Source organism: Piliocolobus tephrosceles, chromosome 1 (assembly GCF_002776525.5).
Source record: "Piliocolobus tephrosceles isolate RC106 chromosome 1, ASM277652v3, whole genome shotgun sequence".
In the NCBI taxonomy this organism is placed as follows: Eukaryota; Metazoa; Chordata; class Mammalia; order Primates; family Cercopithecidae; genus Piliocolobus; species Piliocolobus tephrosceles.
The window spans coordinates 181703568-181722736 of record NC_045434.1 but is presented as its reverse complement, the minus strand read 5'-3'; the positions used below and the strand labels follow the sequence as shown (position 1 = coordinate 181722736).

At 41.5% G+C, this 19169-nt stretch overlaps 1 protein-coding gene across 2 annotated transcripts in view; it reads left to right on the top strand.

Annotated features, from left to right (window-relative positions):
- The window catches only part of NFYC (nuclear transcription factor Y subunit gamma), an 80129-nt gene that overhangs the window by 5719 nt on the left and 55241 nt on the right, over positions 1-19169 (top strand). The window contains exon 1 of one of the 2 annotated variants that reach the window (XM_023221277.3): positions 9816-11550. The exons of the other annotated variant lie outside the window; for it this stretch is intronic. The gene's annotated coding sequence lies outside the window, so the exon portion shown is untranslated. Of the gene's footprint in view, positions 1-9815; positions 11551-19169 lie in introns of those variants that run through there. 2 annotated transcript variants of the gene reach the window in all.

Below are 19169 nucleotides of genomic sequence, written 5' to 3'. Positions count from 1 at the left end.
GAAGAATTCTGTCTCTGCAATGCATTTACCCTGACTGTGCTGGGGCAGATTCTTAACTTGTTTCTTCCTCTGTGAAGTCAGGAGTTCGAGACCAGCCCAGCCAACATGACGAAACCCCATCTCTACTAAAGATACAAAAAATTAGCTGGGCGTGGTGGTGGGTGTCTGTAACCCCAGCTACTCTGGAGACTGAGGCAGGAGAATCGCTTGAACCCAGGAGGCAGAGGTTGCAGTGAGCTGAGATCGCGCCGCCATTGCACTCCAGCCTCAGCAACAGGGCGAGACTGTCTCCAAAAAAAAAAGGAATGAGATGACTCCTAGGAAATGATGTTAGAGTATAGAATATTTTGTATCATGTCTTTGGCTTGAATCTATGAATTAAAGGTTTTCACCATCCCTAATTACTGTTACCCTTGGCCTCCAGAGCTGTAAACTGTCCAGTGATCTCTATGAAGTGAGATTCTTTGCCCAGTGTTAAGAAGATATATCCCTTTGACACTGGCATGATTTGTTCATTTTAAAAGAGAAAAGAGAAAGGGCTAATAAAGTACACATTATCTGCACAGTTGACATCCTTGTCATTTTAAACGGTTTTAAAAATTATTGTTGTACCCTGAAGGTAAGTAGCATAGAATTTGCTCATTATTAAATGACAAAGTTGGGGCCTTTTAAGAAGCCGAGCATGCTTGGTTGGCAATCACTTAGGAGGCAAAGGATTGCTATTTATGGTGGTGTTTAATGTCATTTTCAGTAGTACTAAGTTAAAAAGGAAAATGCCATAATGTGTGTAAAACTCTAACCATTTTGAAAGGTTGTTAGAATACAGTTGCCTATAGTCTTTTCATTCCACTAAAATTTGTAAGTTGGTTTAGAGTAGCATTTCCCAAGTTCTTCCATTGAACATTAGTTCTGTGTAGTGCTAATCAGTGTCCTCTGGGGATGAGAAGAGGATCCTTGACAAAAAATGACCAAAGTGAAATGCCTTTCTTCACTGCAGAATTATTATTCAGAGCCTTGGTGCTTATTTTGTCTATGACCCTTCAGGAGGGAAGATACATTATGCAGCATTACTCAGACTTACTTGGTCATGGACTGCTGTTTGTGAGAACACCTAATAAACGTTTCATGCTATGACTGGTGTGTAGCGGAGCCCAGTTGAGCAGTTCTGGTGTAGTCTATGAATAAAAAATGAATCATTTTGCATAAGATAGCTTGGTAATCATGGGAAAGGACTTTTCTGAGAACAAGATACATCTTCAAGGTAACATAGACTCTTAGTGATGAATGTGATTTCAAAGGTCATCTAAATCCAATGGCCAATAATAATAGTAACAGGTACCATTTTTTGAGTACATGATTTTTATCAGGCACAGTGTTGTTATTTTACATGCCTTATTAACCACTGGATCTTAGTGATTTTAAAATCTTCTTTATTTTTTATTTTATTTTAATTAATTTTTTTGAGATGGAGTCTCACTCTGTTGCCCAAGCTGGAGTGCAGTGGTGTGATCATAGCTCAGTGCAACCTTGAACTCCTGGGTTCAAGTGATCCTCCTGCCTCAGCTTTCTGAATAGCTGGGACTACAGGTATGTAGCACCATGCCTGCCCAGCTACTTTTTTTCTTATTGGTAGTGACGAGGTCTTTCTATGTTGCCCAGTCTGGTCTTAAATTCTTTAGTTCAAGTGATCCTCCCACCTTGGCCTCCCAGAGTGTTGGCATTACAAGTGTGAGCCGCCGTGCCTGGCTTATTTTTTATTTTTATTTTTTGAGATGGAGTCTCAGTCTGTTGCCCAGGCTGGAATGCAGTGGCGTGATCTCGGCTCACTGCAACCTCCGCCTCCCGGGTTCAAGCGATTCTCCTGCCTCAGCCTCCCCAGTAGCTGGGATTACAGGCGTCTGCCACCATGACTAACTAATTTTTGTATTTTTAGTAGAGATGAGAGTTCACCATGTTGGCCAGGCTGGTATCAAACTCCTGACCTCAAGTGATCTGCCCACCTCAGCCTCCCAAAGTGCTGGGATTACAGGCTTGAGCCACCACACCCAGCTTATTTTTTATTTTAGAGACAGGGTCTCACTCTGTCCTCCAGGCTGGAGTGCAGTGGCATGATTGTAGCTCACTGTAACCCCAAACTCTTAGGCTCAAGCGGTCTTCCTGCCTCAGCCTCCCAAGTAGCTAGGACTACAGGTGCATCACCATGCCTGGCTAATTTTTTATTTTTTAATTTTTGTAGAGACAGGGTCTTGCTTTGTTGTCCAGGCTGGTCTTGAACTCAATGTCTTCACTACTGCTTTTCCAGTCACCAGATAACTTTAGCATCCTGTTTTCCACATTAGTGGTCTAGAGTGCTGCCATCCTCCCACTGTGTCCCCTTCTCCAACTTGTTCTTCACACTGTACGCAAAGGTAAGGAACTAAAGAGTCTTAAACGTGGGGCTGGCACAATCAGAATTACACTTTAAATGTGAGATTGATTGTGCCAGTCCAGTGTTTAAGACTCATTAGTTCCTTATCATTGTCCTTAGAATAAAGTTCTAATGTCTCAGCTTTGTCCAACCCTGTTTACCTTTCTTTTTTTTGAGATCCCTCGCCCTGCCACCCAGGCTGGAGTGCATTGGTGCAATCTTGGCTCACTGCAACCTCTGCTCCCTGAGTTCAAGCGATTCTCCTGCCTCAGCCTCCTAAGTAGCTGGGATTACAGGTGCCCACTGCCATGCCCAGCTAATTTTTGTATTTTAGTAGAGATGGGGTTTCACCACGTTGGCCAGGCTGGTCTCAAACTCCTGACTTCAGTTGGCCTCCCAAAGTGCTGGGATTACAGGCATAAGCCACTGTGCCTGGCCTGCCTTTCTAACTTTTACTTCTAGCTTCTTGCTTCTGGGCTACTGCTCTACCAAATTGCAGCCCTTTCAGGAATGTAATACTTTCTGTGAGCTTCAGGCCTTTGCACATGCATTTCACTTTGTCTATCCTGGTTTTTATTCTTAGGATTTTAAATCTCCTAAGAAGCCTCCTCTGACCAGCCTAAAACTTAGGTGTAAGCCCTGGGGTAGGTGCTATGCTTATTTCCTCCCATAGCATTTTGCATTTGCCTGTGTTGTAACTCTTAATGTACAGCATTATGATTACCTATTTTAACGTTCCTCTTCCTTACAGTAAACTTTAATGTCCTTAAGGACAGGAACTGTGTCTTGTTTAGAATCCCCAGAGCTTATTTAGTACAATGGCTATGCTTATAATGTAAGTATTTATTGAACAAATGAAATTATCCTAAGCTCTAAAACCTTGCAAGATGTTTTAGTGCAGGAAACTGGCCTCAGTGGAGTTACATAACTAGCATGAGGTCACTCACCTAAAAAGTGGTAAGGAGGGATTAAAATCTAAATCTGTCTAGCTGTAAAGATTGGGCTTTTTTTCCTGCTGCTGCACATGACTGCGCTCTCTCATGTTGCCTTTACACATCCCTGTCAAGTGTTCAAACAGCCCGTGCCTAACAACCCCATTCATAGCTTCTGAGGAAAGTTGCGTCATCTTTGGACAGCTCTGAGAGTTGAAGTGAGTCCTTGCAGAATAATTTCCCATCTATTGGTCTTAATTTATGCTTTGGAGAATATAACCTATTTTCAAAAAACAAGTAATTCAGAATTTGTCATCTCCTTAAGGTCCATTCCTTCATTCACTGAGTAACCATTTACTGAGCACCAGTGCAGTGTTCCTTTATTCTAATGATGTGGTCATTGCTCAGAATGTTTCTGGGCCTTTTTGGGGATTATCTTCAGAACTTCTTTTTTTTTTTTTTTTTTTTTGAGAGGGAGTCTTGCTCTGTCACCCAGGCTGGAGTGCAGTGGCGCAATCTCAGTGCAACCTCCACTTCCTGGGTTCAAGCAATTCTCCTGCCTCAGCCTCCCAAGTAGCTGGGACTACAGGTGTGTGCCACCAAGCCTGCTAATTTTTTGTATTTTTAGTAGAGATGGGGTTTCACTGTGTTAGCCAGGATGATCTGGATCCCCTGACCTTGTTATGCACCCACCTTGGCCTCCCAAATCGTTGGGATTACAGGTGTGAACCACTGTACCTGGCCTATCTTCAGAACTTTTATCAGATTATTTTGAAGATGTGTGAACATAGTTTTGTTTGTTTGTTAAAACTTGAAGGTGGATTGGATTTGAGAAATAGCTACTAGTTGTTCAGGAGCAAGTTGAGTGAAAGATAATGGGTCAGAAATTATAATCTGGCAGTCCTCAATTTTCTTCGATTTTCTTATAATGTTTTTTGAGATGGAGTCTCACTCTGTTGCCCAGGCTGGAGTGCAGTGGCATAATCTCAGCTCACTGCATCCTCCACCTCCCAGATTCAAGTGATTCTCCTGCCCCAGCCTCCTGCGTAGCTGGAATTACAGGCATGCACCACCACGCCCAGCTAATTTTTGTATTTTTAGTAGAAATGGGGTTTCACCACGTTGGCCAGGCTGGTCTTGAACTCCTGACCTCAGGTGATCCATCCACCTCAGCTTCCCGAAGTGCTGGGATTACCGGCATGAGCCGCCACGCCTGGCCTATGTTTTTTTTTTTTTTTTTTTTTTTTAACTTGAACTGAAACTTGAAATAGAAAGATTTGACATTAAAACAGTCTGTCTTTTACTTCTTAAAGAATCTGGGCTGGGTGCAGTGGCTCACACATATAATCCCAGCATTTTGGGAGGTTGCGGTGGGAAGATCACTTGAGCCCAGGAGTTTGAAACCAGCCTGGGCAATATGGGGAGACCCTATCTCTATAAAAAAAAATTTAAAAATTAGCTGGGTGTGGTAGCGTATGCCTGTGGTCCTAGTTATGCAGAAGGCCAAGGTAGGAGGATCACTTGAGCCCAGGAGGTCAAGGCTGCAGTGAGCTGTGATCATGCCACTGCACTCCAACCTGGGCAACTAACCTTGTCTCAAAAAAAAAAAAAGAGTGAAGCTCTTATTGCAGTTAACCAGATTTCCTACATGGCCTTCTTCAGTTGGAGCTGTGTAGCGGTCACTCCTTTAGATGGGACACACACTTGGCAGTTTTCCTCAATCCCTGTTACTCCCTGTTGTTACTGACACTGTGGCTAAAATCAGATTTGATTTATATCTTTATGCTTTGGGGATATATGTAGATAAAAATAAGACACTTGCTGCTTTCAAGAAGCCCTTTTCTGGTAATAGAGGCATATTAAAATATAGTTATAATATGTGTACCTGCTATATAATCAAGTGTATATTTAGATATTAATTGGGCACCTACCACATTCCAGATGTGTTGAGTGCTTTCAGTTAGTTAAGCCTCAACACTCCTGTGAGTTGGTGTTATTTCCTCCATTTTACACATGAGGAAGTGAGCTCAGAAATAGTTAAGTATCTTGGCCAATGTGCAGCTAGTAAGCAGGTAGCTATGATTCAAAAATCATTCTCCCAACCAAGAGCATCAATTCTCACTTTGCCTTCTTTGAGAGTATTGAAGCTTCAACAGTGTAACCAGAGCTACTGGTTTTGTCTCATAGTGATTTGAGTGTTTTTTGTTGTTGTTGTTGAGACAGAGTCTTGCTCTGTTGCCCAGGCTGGAGTGCAGTGGCGCGATCTCGGCTCACTGCAAGCTCCACCTCCCAGGTTCAAGCGATTCCCCTGCCTCAGCCTCCCAGGTAGCTGGGAGTACAGGCATGTGCCACCACGTGCATCTACAGGGAGGCATCTACAGGGAGCTTACTCCTCTAGTACTTCTTTTTTTTTTTTTTTGAGATGGAGTCTTGCTGTGTTGCCCAGGCTAGAGTGCAGTGGTACGATCTCGGCTTACAGGAAGCTCCGCCTCCCAGGTTCACGCCATTCTCCTGCCTCAGCCTCCTGAGTGCTGGGACTACAGGCACCCGCCACCACGCCCAGCTAATTTTTTGTATTTTTAGTAGAGACAGGGTTTCACCGTGTTAGCCAGGATGGTCTCGATCTCCTGACCTCATGATCTGCCCCCCTCAGCCTCCCAAAGTGCTGGGATTACAGGCGTGAACCACAGTGCCCGGCCTCATTTGAGTGTTTTTTAGGGTAAGAAGATGCAGTTGGCTGCTGAGATCCAAGACCAGGGAAGAATGTTAGCTGAAATCCTAGAGATTCTGTTAGATTCTCAGTCCACAGTAATGTCAGGTAGAAGAGAAAGCTATAGTAAGTGAATGAATTCAGCTGCCAAATGGAAATTCAAGAATAATTTGGGTTCTCTTCCTACTGTGGCTTGAATTCTAAGGTAAGTGTTGATGAGAAGTAGGACTTGAAGTATTTTCCTTGCAAACTGCCAAGAAGTAATAAAAACTATGCTGAAGACCTTCATAGGGTGTTAAAGGTCATGATTGGTTTAATCTGGTATATCCAAAGCAGAGTCAAAGGGCCAGCTTTTGAAACAGTGATCAGACGTTCGCTGGGATTAATGGTGAAAAGCCTGGGTTTCCAGCCTACAAACTGGAGAATTTTATGGCACCTGGTAGTCTTCCCATACTGTCCTTTATGGCTAAGGAGTTGCTTTCTGCAGGGCTGCAGAGTATGCTAGAGATAGAAGAGAGGTATTTCTTTGAAGTGGCTTCAGGGCCTTAAGCAGGTCTTCTCCCTTTCTGAACCTTAACCTTCTATACATCAAGGAAGTTGAAATGGATGACATTTAATACTTTGCATTTTTTCAGTGCTTATTGAGGCATAGTACATATGCTTTACATATATTACCTTATTTAATCCTTATAGTGGCTCTCTGGTATACATGGTGGTATCTATACATTATAGATAAGGAAACTGAGGCTCAGGATTAGTTCAGTGTCATACAATTAGTAAGTAGAGTCAGAACTTGAAACTAACACCGCCTGACTTCCAAGTGCTTAGTTGTTTTGCCATGCTGGCACTAAGTAGTAATCAGTGAGGTTGTGAACATGTTCTCCCTATTCTTCTGCTCCCTACCCCCACCCTTCAGATGAGCTTCTTTGCCTTGTCAGCTGACTGGCCCTCAGGTGTTCTGGGGCTAAGAGAAGCTCCAGTACAGATAAGCCCTGTTGGCCTTCTGCCTTCTCTTCCCAGGATGGGAGTAGCTATTCAGAATCTGTAATCTAAACTTTTGAGAAAAGATTTACGGTACCTATAACACATCCTGTTACCATAACCAAACGATTTGGATGCCATTGTAAAGTTGTCTCACAACCCCTTTAAATTTTAAGGATGTACTCTTGTTAATGATTTACCTAGTTGTTTCATGCCCTTATAAATGTGGTTTGTTACTGGTTAAATGTTCCTAATAATTTAGTAGTAAACTTTATAACAACTTACAGGGTGCTATTTGGTCATACCATTGGCTAGGTCTCTAACTGGCAGATCAAATTTAACGGTAGTCAGATTTTAAATTTTAATATTTATTTATTTATTTACTTACCTGAGATAGTCTGTCTCTGTCACCCAGGCTGGAGTGCAGTGGGACGATCACGGCTGATTGCAACCTTGACCTCTTGGGTCGAGTGATCCTCTGGTCTCAGCTTCCAGAGTAAGTGGGATCACAGGCGTGTGCCACCACACCTAGCTAATTTTTGTATTTTTTGTAGAGATGTGGTCTTACTATGTTACTCAGACTGGTCTGAAATGTGAAAAGTGATTCTTCTTCCTTGGCCTCCCAAAATGCTGGGATTACAGGCATGAGCCACCATGCCTGGCCCAGATTTTTAGTTTTTAAATTTGTTGAAGTTGGATAATGGTTTATGCTATCTATACATATATATGGCACCTAAGAATTTCCTTGGATGTGCTTGAGGTGTTCCACGTCTTGGTAAGCAGTGTGGTGCAGTGGAAAGAGTACCACTCTAGGTGGGACCCAAGTTTGAATCTAGATGTATGGCTAGGGTCCAGTTTTTTAACTTCTTTGAACCTCACTCTTTCTCACTGGTAAAAGGGTATTGTAGTGAGAATTAGAGGGGTAAAGTCTGTAATATACTTAGCACAGAACCTGGCATTAGTAGTTGTTCAGAAATCATTTCATTTCATCATGGGAAATGAGTGGAATGTATGTAGAGAAGTTAATACGGCAAAGTGATAGGGCAGACCACCTTGCTCCTATTTCGGGTCCCTGCTGAATCTCTGCACATGTCAAGGATGAGTTCTTTTTTTTTTTTTTTGAGACGGAGTCTCTCTCTGTCGCCTGGGCTGGAGTGCAGTGGCCGGATCTCAGCTCACTGCAAGCTCCGCCTCCCGGGTTTACGCCATTCTCCTGCCTCAGCCTCCCGAGTAGCTGGGACTACAGGCACCAGCCACCTCGCCCAGCTAGCTTTTTGTATTTTTTAGTAGAGACGGGGTTTCACCGTGTTAGCCAGGATGGTCTCGATCTCCTGACCTCGTGATCCGCCCGTCTCGGCCTTCCAAAGTGCTGGGATTACAGGCTTGAGCCACCGCGCCCGGCCAAGGATGAGTTCTTATGTATGGTCAAGTGAGGAATTTCTAGAAAAGATCTCATCTACCTAGCAAAACAACTGTGTTTTTCAGTCCTAGGATATTTAGCTTTGGTGGGAGGAAGCAGATCTAAGGAGATTGTTAAAGGCCTCAGGTGATGAATGGTGAGATGTTTGTATTTGAATGTTTTGCTTAAAAAAAAAAAAAAAAAAAAGTGCTAATTGATTTTCACCACATTAGGAGCTGCCTCTTAAAAAACCTAAGCAGTTGGTCCAAAATCCATAAGAAAATCTTTGACTACCACTGGTAGCCTTTGGCACCCTGGAATGTTTTCAATAACCACAGTGAGACAAGTAAGAATACTTGTAATATCTCTTCTGAGATCAACTCTGTTGTGCTTATTCTTAAAAATATGGGGCCAGGCGTGGTGGCTTATGCCTGTAATCCCAGCACTTTGGGAGACCAGGGTGGGTGGATCATGCTAGGTCAGGAGTTCGAAATCAGCCTGGCCCACATGGTGAAACCCTATCTCTACTAAAACTGCAAAAATTAGTCAGGTGTGGTAGTGGGCACCTGTAATCCGAGCTACTCGAGAGGCTGAGACATGAGAATTGCTTGAACCCAGGAGGCAGAGGTTGCAGTGAGCTGAGATCACACCACTGTATTCTATCTAGCCTAGGAGACAGAGGGAGACTCTGTGTCAAAAAAAAAGAAAAAAAAAAAAAAAAGATAGAAGGCTGGGGTGCAGTGGCTCACTCCTGTAATCCCAGCACTTTGGGAAGCCAAGGCAGGTGGATCTCTTGAGGTCAGGAGTTCAAGACCAGCCTGGCCAACATGGTCAAACCCTATCTCCACTAAAAATACAAAAATTAGCTGGACATGGTGGTGGGTACCTGTAGTCTCAGCTACTAAGTAGGTCACTTGAACCCAGGAGGTGGAGGTTGCAGTGAGTCAAGATCATGCCACTGCCCTCCAGCCTAGGCAACAGAGTGAGACTCCATCTCAAAAAAAAAAAAAGAAAGAAAGAAAAAGTGAGAAAAAATGTGTCCTCATCCAGGCACAGTGGCTCACGCCTGTAATCCCAGCACTTCAGGAGGCAGGGGCAGGAGACTCCCTTCAGCCCAGAAGTTCGAGACCAGCCTGGGCAACATGGCGAGACCCTATTTCTACCAATTACAAAAAATTGAAAAAAGAAAAGAAATATAAAAATTTAGCTAGGCGTGGTAGCACATCCCTGTAGTCCTAGCTACTCAGGAGGCCAAGGTGGGAAGATCGCTTGAGCCCAGGAGGCGGAGGCTGCAGTAAGCCGAGATCGCGTCTCTGCACCCCAGCAACACCCCAGCTTGGGTGACAGAGCCAGACCCTATCTCAAAAAAAAAAAAAAAAAAAAAAAAGAATGATTTTTATCCTCTGTGATGTCAAACTCTGTGGCTGCCTTAAATAAATTAGTTAATCCATCAAATTATAATGTGCTTTTAATAATATGTCATCAACCCTCCGCATCTAAGCATTCAACCAACCATGGGTCAAAAATATTTTTAAAAATTGTGTCTGTATAGAACATATGCAGACTTTTTTCCTTGTCATTATTCCCTAAACAGTACAGTATAACCACTACATGTATAGCATTTACATTTTATTAGGTATTATACGTAACCTAGTGATGATTTAAAGTATACAGGAAGCTGGGCAAGGTGACATGCACCTGTAGTTTCACTCACTTTGGTAGCTCCGGTGGGAAGATTGCTTGAGCCCAGGAGTTCGAGGTGGTAGTGCCGTGATTATGCCTAAATAGCCACTGCATTGCAGCCTAGCAACATAGTGAGACACCATCTCTTAAAAAAAGTATACATGGGAATGTGCACGTGTTTTGTGCAAATACTGTACTATTTTATGTTAGGGACATGAGCACCGAAGGATTTTGGTATCCATGAGAAGGTTGGCTGGGGAGTATCCTGGAACCAGTCTCCCATGGATACCAGGGGATGATTGTATTCACTGATGTTCTAGCTTTTTTGTCATCCCCCCCCCCCACCTTTATCTTTGTATTTCCTTCTTAGGTTCCTGGTTGACGTTCTAGAAATGCCACTGTCTCTGCCACTAACTTCATACATTACCTTAAAATTTTTCTATTTAAATTAGTTTGTGTTTTCAAATAAAGTGCTTTGCCTTGATACCAATCTGTGCCTTTAAAGTGCCACTAACATGATGACAGATGCCTTTTAGAAGTCTTGCAAACTATTGTATGGCCATTGGCATCACTCTGTTAGTGTTAAAGAAGCTGCATTTTCTTTGCACTAGCCCTACCCAGTTTTGTTTTTCTTCTTTTAATGCTCAGCAGAAAACTGAAGATGGTCACAACTTTCCGACCTTGTGCACATTGCTTCTCTGGTCTATTACCATAGGGTACCGTAGCAGTGTCTTACAGACATCTTTGATGGCCAATCAGCAGCAGTTAAATTACCGTAAATTTTTTAAATGGAACTCTGACAGCCAATAAGAAATCCCGTGGGTGGGAACAGTAACAGCCCTTTGGCTTGTTTTTAAGAACAATTCTAAATTTTCAGTATTCTGTTTTAGAAACACATGATTCCCTAGTGCAACTGCTATGTGCATTTGCCAGGCATTTCCACGCCTTAGAGTTCCCCATAGTTTGTAGTCTGAATCTGACCCCTGTTCTGCTTCTCAAGGTAACTTTAAAACAGGAAGTGTACAAAAGAGGTAACTGATGACGTGAACAGCCAATCGTGGCTTTGTGTTCTTAGCCAATAAAGCAGTTAAGCCAATGGGACCACTGTGGAGGCAAGGTTTGGTGTCAAATAGCATGCTAGATTGAATGCCTTTGACTGTTAAAGTGGAAGGAGGCTGCAGGGCTTCATTGGAGCCTCGGAGTTTTTCACTGAGGCAGGGGTCAGCTGAAAGACAAAGAAAAATGGCGAATAGTTTGTTGGGGGGTGGGAGGACAGCTGTTCGGGCTTTCACTGGAGTGGACATTCCAGACTCAGGTTTCTGCATCTCCTGCTGCCTTTTGTTTCCTCCGTCCTTTGGGGGGGAGGGATAGGAGTGACTTAAATTCTCCCAGTCCGAGGAGGTATAAATAACTACATGTAAAATTAATGCAGTTCCCGGTAAGTTTAATTCTTTGTTTTGTGTTGAAATGATAGAAACTGTTTAGCTTCAGAGAGTGTAGACAAGTTGCACTGTTCAGAAAATGGCCACTTTACATTCCATGCATACCTTTTGGTGTACCTAGAATACCTTGCTGTGTTTAGATTTTGCATGTCCTTCAACTAGGATTTCTTTCCTAGTTGGCTATCGACAAGATCAGGTACATGGAGAAAGGCTAATCATTTTTCAGGGGCACACAGAAGCAAAACACTTTTCTCTTTGCATTGGGTAAACTTAACTGTTTTCCAAATAATTTTCCTTTGTTCAAGTGCACTGAAGCTTTCCTATGGAATAAGCTGAGTTGTTGTGAGAGTTTTTCTGTTTCCATGCACTTTGTTGACATCTGTGTTTTCAGATATGGAAGCGGCACTGTTGCTGTTAGAAATTTGTGTGAAAATATGATTTGCACTGCTGCAGGTTCTAATGGTGAAGGCCCACATGCCAGTGTGAAATTTTCCCATAACTTTCTTGATTTACCTGTCTACCTCTAGATTCTAATAAGTACTAATTAATGTAGTAACAGTCTTTGTTTTTAATGCACATTTTAGCTTAGAATGATGGTTAGAAACATCTTCACTTATATTGACAGTGACAAGAGCAAATCTTTTTCCATAGATTTCACACATTTTGTCAGGTGTTGATTTAGTTCTTTGAAATGATATGAGCAAAGGGCTTTTCATTTTTCCATATTAAATCTTTAAAATCCTGCAGTTTGTGCATAGGAAAGTTAAGAGTATAGGCACCCTATCTTTTGCCCTTGATATATATATATATTTTTCACTATACAAAGCTAACGTAGGTTGCTAATCAGTAACCGGCCAGTTATTATGAACAGTGAAATCTTCAATCCCACCTACTAAGATCTATAATACACCTGATTTTAAAATTCAATTCTTTGTTTTCTTTTTATTTGCAAATACGGAATGAAGGTCATTGGAACATTTCTGCAGCAGACTCAGTGTGGAGCCCTGAGCCAGCAGCACTTAGTCTCTGGGTAGGGAAAAGGAGCAGGCCCTATTAGAGGAGAAGTTTCAAGGGTGTTGATTTGCCTTCCCTAGCTTCCCCTGTAATAAAGGATTTACCTGAGAGGACTGATAGGATTTAGATTTGGGGCTCTTGGAGTTGGAATGATATAGCAAGTCAAAGTTCTAGATGCAGGCCTCTGTCGTTGCTTGCAAAAGTGACCTTGAAAAACTGCCGGCGAGTTGAAAGATTGAAGGACAAAGTTTGTTTATACAGATTTGGACTGAAAAGCTCTAGTTAAGATGAAAAGAGACTGTACTTCTGATATTCAAGTCGAGTGGTTAGTAGGACTATGTTATAGATTCAAATTAGGAGTTTTCAGGGAATAAGACAATAGGGCTGCATTCATTCTCTCTCCTACTCTTTTTACTTCCCTCCCCCCAGCAAAAAATTCTAAATTCTTTTGGTATGATAGCTGAGTGAACTGCCTAACAGATTCAGAATTCCTTGCATGCTACCTTGTCTTCTTTGTAATCTAGAGGGTTCTTAGTGAAGGAATAGTATTTTAGGAGTTCAGAGTAGTTGTATTTGTGAAAGTTTTGGAGAATTGAAATGCTTATAATAAGAAAATGTTCCTTCTGGGAATTTAAGTCCTAAGTTAAAGAAGTATGTGTTAAGGATTACATTTTAAGAGGTACTTAGTTTGATTTAAATTTATTTTTTTAAAGTCATTGATTATTTATATGTTATCGGTTGTTCCAGGTTTTATATATGATTTTAAAAACAGTTGTAGGTGCTGTCTTGACCCTGTTGGCCCTACGAGAAGGCCTGTAGCAGGGGAGACAGAAGTGAAGGTGTGGTACAGTATGAGGTAAACCATAAACTTGAGAACTTGGTGGATTTGGCTTCTTGGAAAGACGCCCAGTCACTGCCTCTCGCCGAGGTTCTTCACCATTTTTGGATCATAGACTCTTTGAGAATCTGACCCACTACCTGGAAAAATGCACATGGGCATGCCTGTGCAAACCTTTGATGACTAAGTTATTTTCTAGTGTATGTCAAATGGTGTTTAACACTTTAGCCAGATAGATGTTTACTAGACAAATGAAGAAAACTTTGCTTCCAGAAAGAGCAAAGACCTTCTAGAGAGCTAACTGTAATTTGGACCATGGGTGGCTGTGTGTGTAAGTGGGGGAAGCTTAGATAGGGTCTAGAGATGTGAACATTTGCTTACTCTGATCACAATGTTTGAGGCAGTATGGTACAGACCATTTAAAGGCAAGAGATCTGTGTTCAAGCCCCAGTCACCTTTATCACCAGCTTTGTAGTTTGGGCAAGTCAGCCATTTAGTGTTAGCTTCCTCACATGTAAAAATGGGACCTAAAAATAGTGTCTTATTTAGTGGTGAGTCTTGAATGAGATCATGTGTGTCTCAGTACTTTGCAAATTGTAAAGAGCTACATAATATTAGTTGTTACTAATCCAGACTATTTGGGGGATGAAACCTTTATGAAGATAGGTGTGGCATCAAAGAAAAAAATGCCAGTATTTTAACATTTTTGGAAAGGAATTAGTTTAAACCTGACACATTTCTTTTTAAACTGCCTTCACCTGCATATTCCTGTTTATGCTGACATGACCCTATTTATTTAATGCATACATGCATACGTTGAGACCATCCTTTACTCATCAAGATTCCTGTGAAAGAATTTTAACCCTTTTGTCAAAATTTAAGAACCTCTCAGAGTAAGATGAAACGGGTATGCTGATTTTTAAAAAAACTCTTGTTAGATTTAGGAACCTCTCAGAATAAAATCTGGAAGCCTGTTTAGTTTGCATTATGAGATTTGCATTATAATGCAGGTAAGTTGTAATGGTTGCGTATGTTTACCAAGCAGGGGTTACATTTTTAGTTTGTATACCAAATATTTATAAAGTAAACTGGAACCATTTTTTTTTTTGTTTGCTTTGTGATTATCATGTCAGTTTTCAAGCATGGGAGGTAGTTATAGCCTGCAGTATGTATAGTAAGCAAATAAATGTTGGGATGAATGCTTTTTTTTTTTTTCCCAGACAGGGTCTTGCTCTGTTGCCCAGGCTAGTGTGCCATGCTGGAGAGCCGTGGCATGATCATGACTCACTGCAGCCTCAACCTCCTGGGCTCAAGCAATCCTCCTACCTCAGCCTCCTGAGTAGCTGGTACTACAGGCATGTGCCACTGTGCCCAACTAATTTTTTTTTTTTTTTTTTTTTAATAGAGATGGGGTCTTGATTTGCTACCCAGGCTGATCTCACCCTCCTGGGCTCAAGTGATCCTGTTGCCTTGGCCTCCCAAAGTGCTGGGATTACAGGTGTGAGCCACTATGCCCAATTGTGGGATGAACACTTTTAAAAAAAGAAATAATTGATCGCTTATCAAAAATCTAACAAAAATTTCACGCAGTTACTACCTACTATGAGATACCTTTCTAACGTAATTGGTGGAAACTCATGGGGATTTCTTTTTAATCTAGTCTGTATGCCCAGTGTCATCTATTTTTAGGACTTCCTTTTTTTCCCCCCCTGGGGTGGGGTTGATATTTTGTGATGTTTGATTTCCTGTCCTATTAAGTCACTTCCTCTCAGGCCTATGGTCAGTCAGCATTGGTGTCTGCTTCCTATCTGTGCTTTGAAAGAATCGTATTCAGACAGAATGAGGTTTGGCAAAATTGATATTGACTTTACCAAATAAAATTCCAGTTCCAGGGATGTGTAGGTTTAAAAACAGCAACTGTTGTCACTTTGGGCTTTTGTTTTTAAAACAAGATGAGGTCTCCTTCTTAAAGAAGCTAAATACTTTTGTGGGGGCTTCAGTAACCCAAAAAATGTATAAAAGCTGAACATGGCTATCTTCATGAATGGAATGATTTTTTGCCTGTTCTTATTACTGATAATACATGCATACACAGTTTGAATACGTCTAAATTAGGCTGATAGGAATCACTTAGAGATCTAGTCTAGTTCCCTTCTTGTAAAGTGGGGAAATTGAAGCCCAGTAAGTTCAGGTGCCCTAATCCAAGTCTTTCAGCTTTTTAGGAACAGGCCTGTACAAGTTTGGAGATTGGACTCCCACTCAATTTGTTGCACGTTTCTTTTATTCCTCTAGGTTGTTTTCACTTTTTATTTTTCATGTTTCTTTTCCTTTTGGCACTTCTGTATAGGTTTGCTGTTTGGCTATAGAAGGAACAGAGAGAAAATGGGCCATGGAAGAGGTTCAGAAGTCTTTACCTGAAGTGTGTTGGTTAGAAAGTCTGCTGCAGCAGATTTAGTGTCCCTTTGGGATCTGAAGATACCTTGCCTCAGCCAGTTGCTTATTCAGAAAGCTGAGAACCAGCTAGGAAGCTAATGGTGCTCACCTGTGAGGTATTCCAGAGAGCCGGGTTACTGTTATGCATTATGAAGAAGTTAGGGTATACAAACACATGACCTGCATGCCAGTTAGTGTTTATTGTTTTTGGTTTTTGTTACTACATTTCAAGAACAAGCTGATTCCCAAAAAAGTTTGTACCTGGCTCTTAAAGTGAGTCTACAAGCTAACCTGTATTTAATAAACACAGATTCCCGGGTCATTTTAAGCATTTGAGAAGACTGAAATAGGAATCATTGTTTATAGACACCCAAAATAATATCTTAACTATGCTGACTTCACTCTTTCCCATCAGCAAAGTGGTATTATGTGTGTATGTGCTTGTGTATGGTTGAGTGGTTTTTGTTCTTATCTTTATATTCTTTGATAGACCATGATATACTTTAACATTTTTAATTTTTCTGAAGGTGATGACCTTCATATATTTAGACAAAAGTTACAGTTCATGGAAAGGGTGAGGGCTTGAATGATGTAAGTTATGTAATATTTAAGTCCTAAAATATACTGACTGAAAATTATGATAGACATAGCTGGATAGACTATACTTCATGTCTGCATTTCCCAGAAGTTTAGTTTTCTTTCTTTTTTTTTTGGAGACTAAGGTCTTGCTCTGTTGCCCAGGCTAGAGTGTAGAGTGTAATGGTGTAATCATAGATCACTGCAACCTCAAACTCCTGGGCTCAAGCAGTCCTCCCACTTCAGCCTCCAAGTAGCTGGGACTACAGATGTATGCTACTAGGCCTGGCTAATTAAAAAAAAAAAAATTTGGGGGCCAGGCGCAATGGTTCACGCCTGTAATCTCAGCACTTTGGGAGGCCAAGGCAGGCAGATCATGATGTCAGGAGATCAAGACCATACTGGCTAACACGGTGAAATCCTATCTCTACTAAAAATACAAAAAATTAGCCGGGCATGGTGGCGAGCTCCTGTAGTCCCAGCTACTCGGGAGGCTGAGGCAGGAGAATGGCGTGAACCCAGGAGGTAGAGCTTGCAGTGAGCTGAGATGGCGCCACTGCAAGCTCCAGCCTGGGCGACAAAGTGAAACTCCGTCTCAAAAAAAAAAAGTTTTGACTGGGTGTGGTGGATCATGCCTGTAATCCCAGCACTTTGGGAGGCCAAGGCAGGTGGATCACTTGAGGTCAGGAGTTTGAGACCAGCCTGACCAACATGGTGAAACCCAGCCCTTACTAAAACAACACCAAAATTAGCCGAGCCTAGTCCCATCTTCTCAGGAGTGTGAGGCACAAGAATTGCTTGAACCGGGAGGTTGCAGCAATGATAGTGCCACTGCACTCCAGCCTGGGCAACAGAGTGAGACTCCATCTCAAGAAAAACAAACCAAAAAAAACAATTTTTTTTGTAAACATAGAGTCTCATTATTTTCCCTGGCTGGTCTCGAACTCCTGACCTCAAAGGATCCTTCTACCTTAGCCTCAAAAGCACTGGCATTTACAGGTGTGAGCGTCTGTGCCTGGCTAGTTTTCTTTTTAATCTGTTCTTTCTGCTACCTCAATATTGGGGCTCACCTCTTTATAACGTGGTCAGATTCTATTTGTGTTATCAATCTTACCTTCTTGTCCCTCCCTTTGGGATCCCAAAGTCAGACCCCGCTATTCAATAATTGATCAAAAGTTTTTCTCTACTTACAGTATTTATTCTAAATTAAATTACAGTCTAGAACCTGCAGTGAAAATGGGCAATCAAAGGATAAGGAATGAAGTTAAATTCCAGTATAGAGGAAGAACTAAAGAAAAAAACAGATAGTAAATGTTTAACTTTAAAATGGCATAACATTGTGACCTTGTGTTGTTCCTTAGTTCAAAGAAAGAAGACTAAAATAACCACAGCAAATAGCAGCGCGAATTCACTTGGTTATCCTTTCTTCTTGGAAGTACTGCCGTTTTGGTCTGTTTCCATAGTTTCAATTACATAGAAAACTAAAGGGAAGACCTGCTTGATTGAAAATATCCAGATAAAATGAAATTGTCTTCTGTTTATCTAAGCTATATAGTTCTTACCTTCAAGGAAATGCTAAAGTTGGATGCTTTTTACACTTCCTTTCACCAATTCACCATGCATGCTTGTCTTTTTTGTGGAGAGTTTAAAAAGGTATACAAATAAAATTTTACTCTGAGACTCATGATGTTTATCAGGTATTAGAAACTGATACGGAAAGAACAAGCAAAATACACAGAATTCAGAAGAGGGAAGACCTTGGCTTAGGAATGAAGGGAAGCTATTTAACTGGATGTGGACTCAGGGAGGTAGGGACAAGGGCATTCCAGGCGTTGAGAGCAAAAAGAGCAAGATCATGATTCAAAAAGTACATCTTGGGTTAAAGAGAGCAGTAAATGGTCAGCTGCTTAGAGCATAAAGAGATGAGTTAAGGACAGGAAGGAGTGGTAAAAGAAAGACGTATGGAGAAATAAGTTGGGTCAGATGTTGAAGGGCCTTGTTTGACAGGCTAAGAAATTTGAACAGTCTCTGCTTGACAGTGGTGACCATTGGAAATCTGGGGTAATACAGTGATGTGGCATTATGAGAGCTGCGCTTTTATAAGATTTATTACACATCTTAGGTTCACAACCTTTATAGGATTATTAGGTTTAAGATAGGTTGTAACATAAAGGGCTTAGAATTGTACCTGGCACACAGTAACCCCTAATGAGCATTAGCTGTCATCATTTTTATTACATGGAGGCGATGAAGGTCTGAACAGAGATAGTGGTAGTGTGAAGAAAGGTCAGGAGATGGACACTGCTGGACCCTGTTACTATAGAATTTAGCAGCTGATTAGAACTGAACAAGAGAAGAGAAAAAGTGTGAAATGATACTGAGGTTTCAAGTCTGGGTGACTGGAGGATAGAAACAGAAATTCAGGAAGAGCAAGTTTGGGGGGAAAGAAGATAGATTTGATTTGGGGCATGTGGAATTTCACTTCTGGGTAGCTTTCCAGTTGTAGATGTCCAAGTTGTAGATGTCCAGCTTTCCGGTTGTAGATGTTCAGTATATGCAGGAGTGAATAAAGCTTTGGAGAAATATCAAAATTGGTAATGTATATTTGGAATTTAGGCTCATAAAGATTATAGCTGAACCTAGGGGACAAACAGGAGAGAATCAAGAAAGAATTGACAAAAGACTAGTGCTACATGTCAAAGATGGAAGCACAAAAAAGGTCTGACTCTAAAGTTGAGAAATCCAGAAATGAGC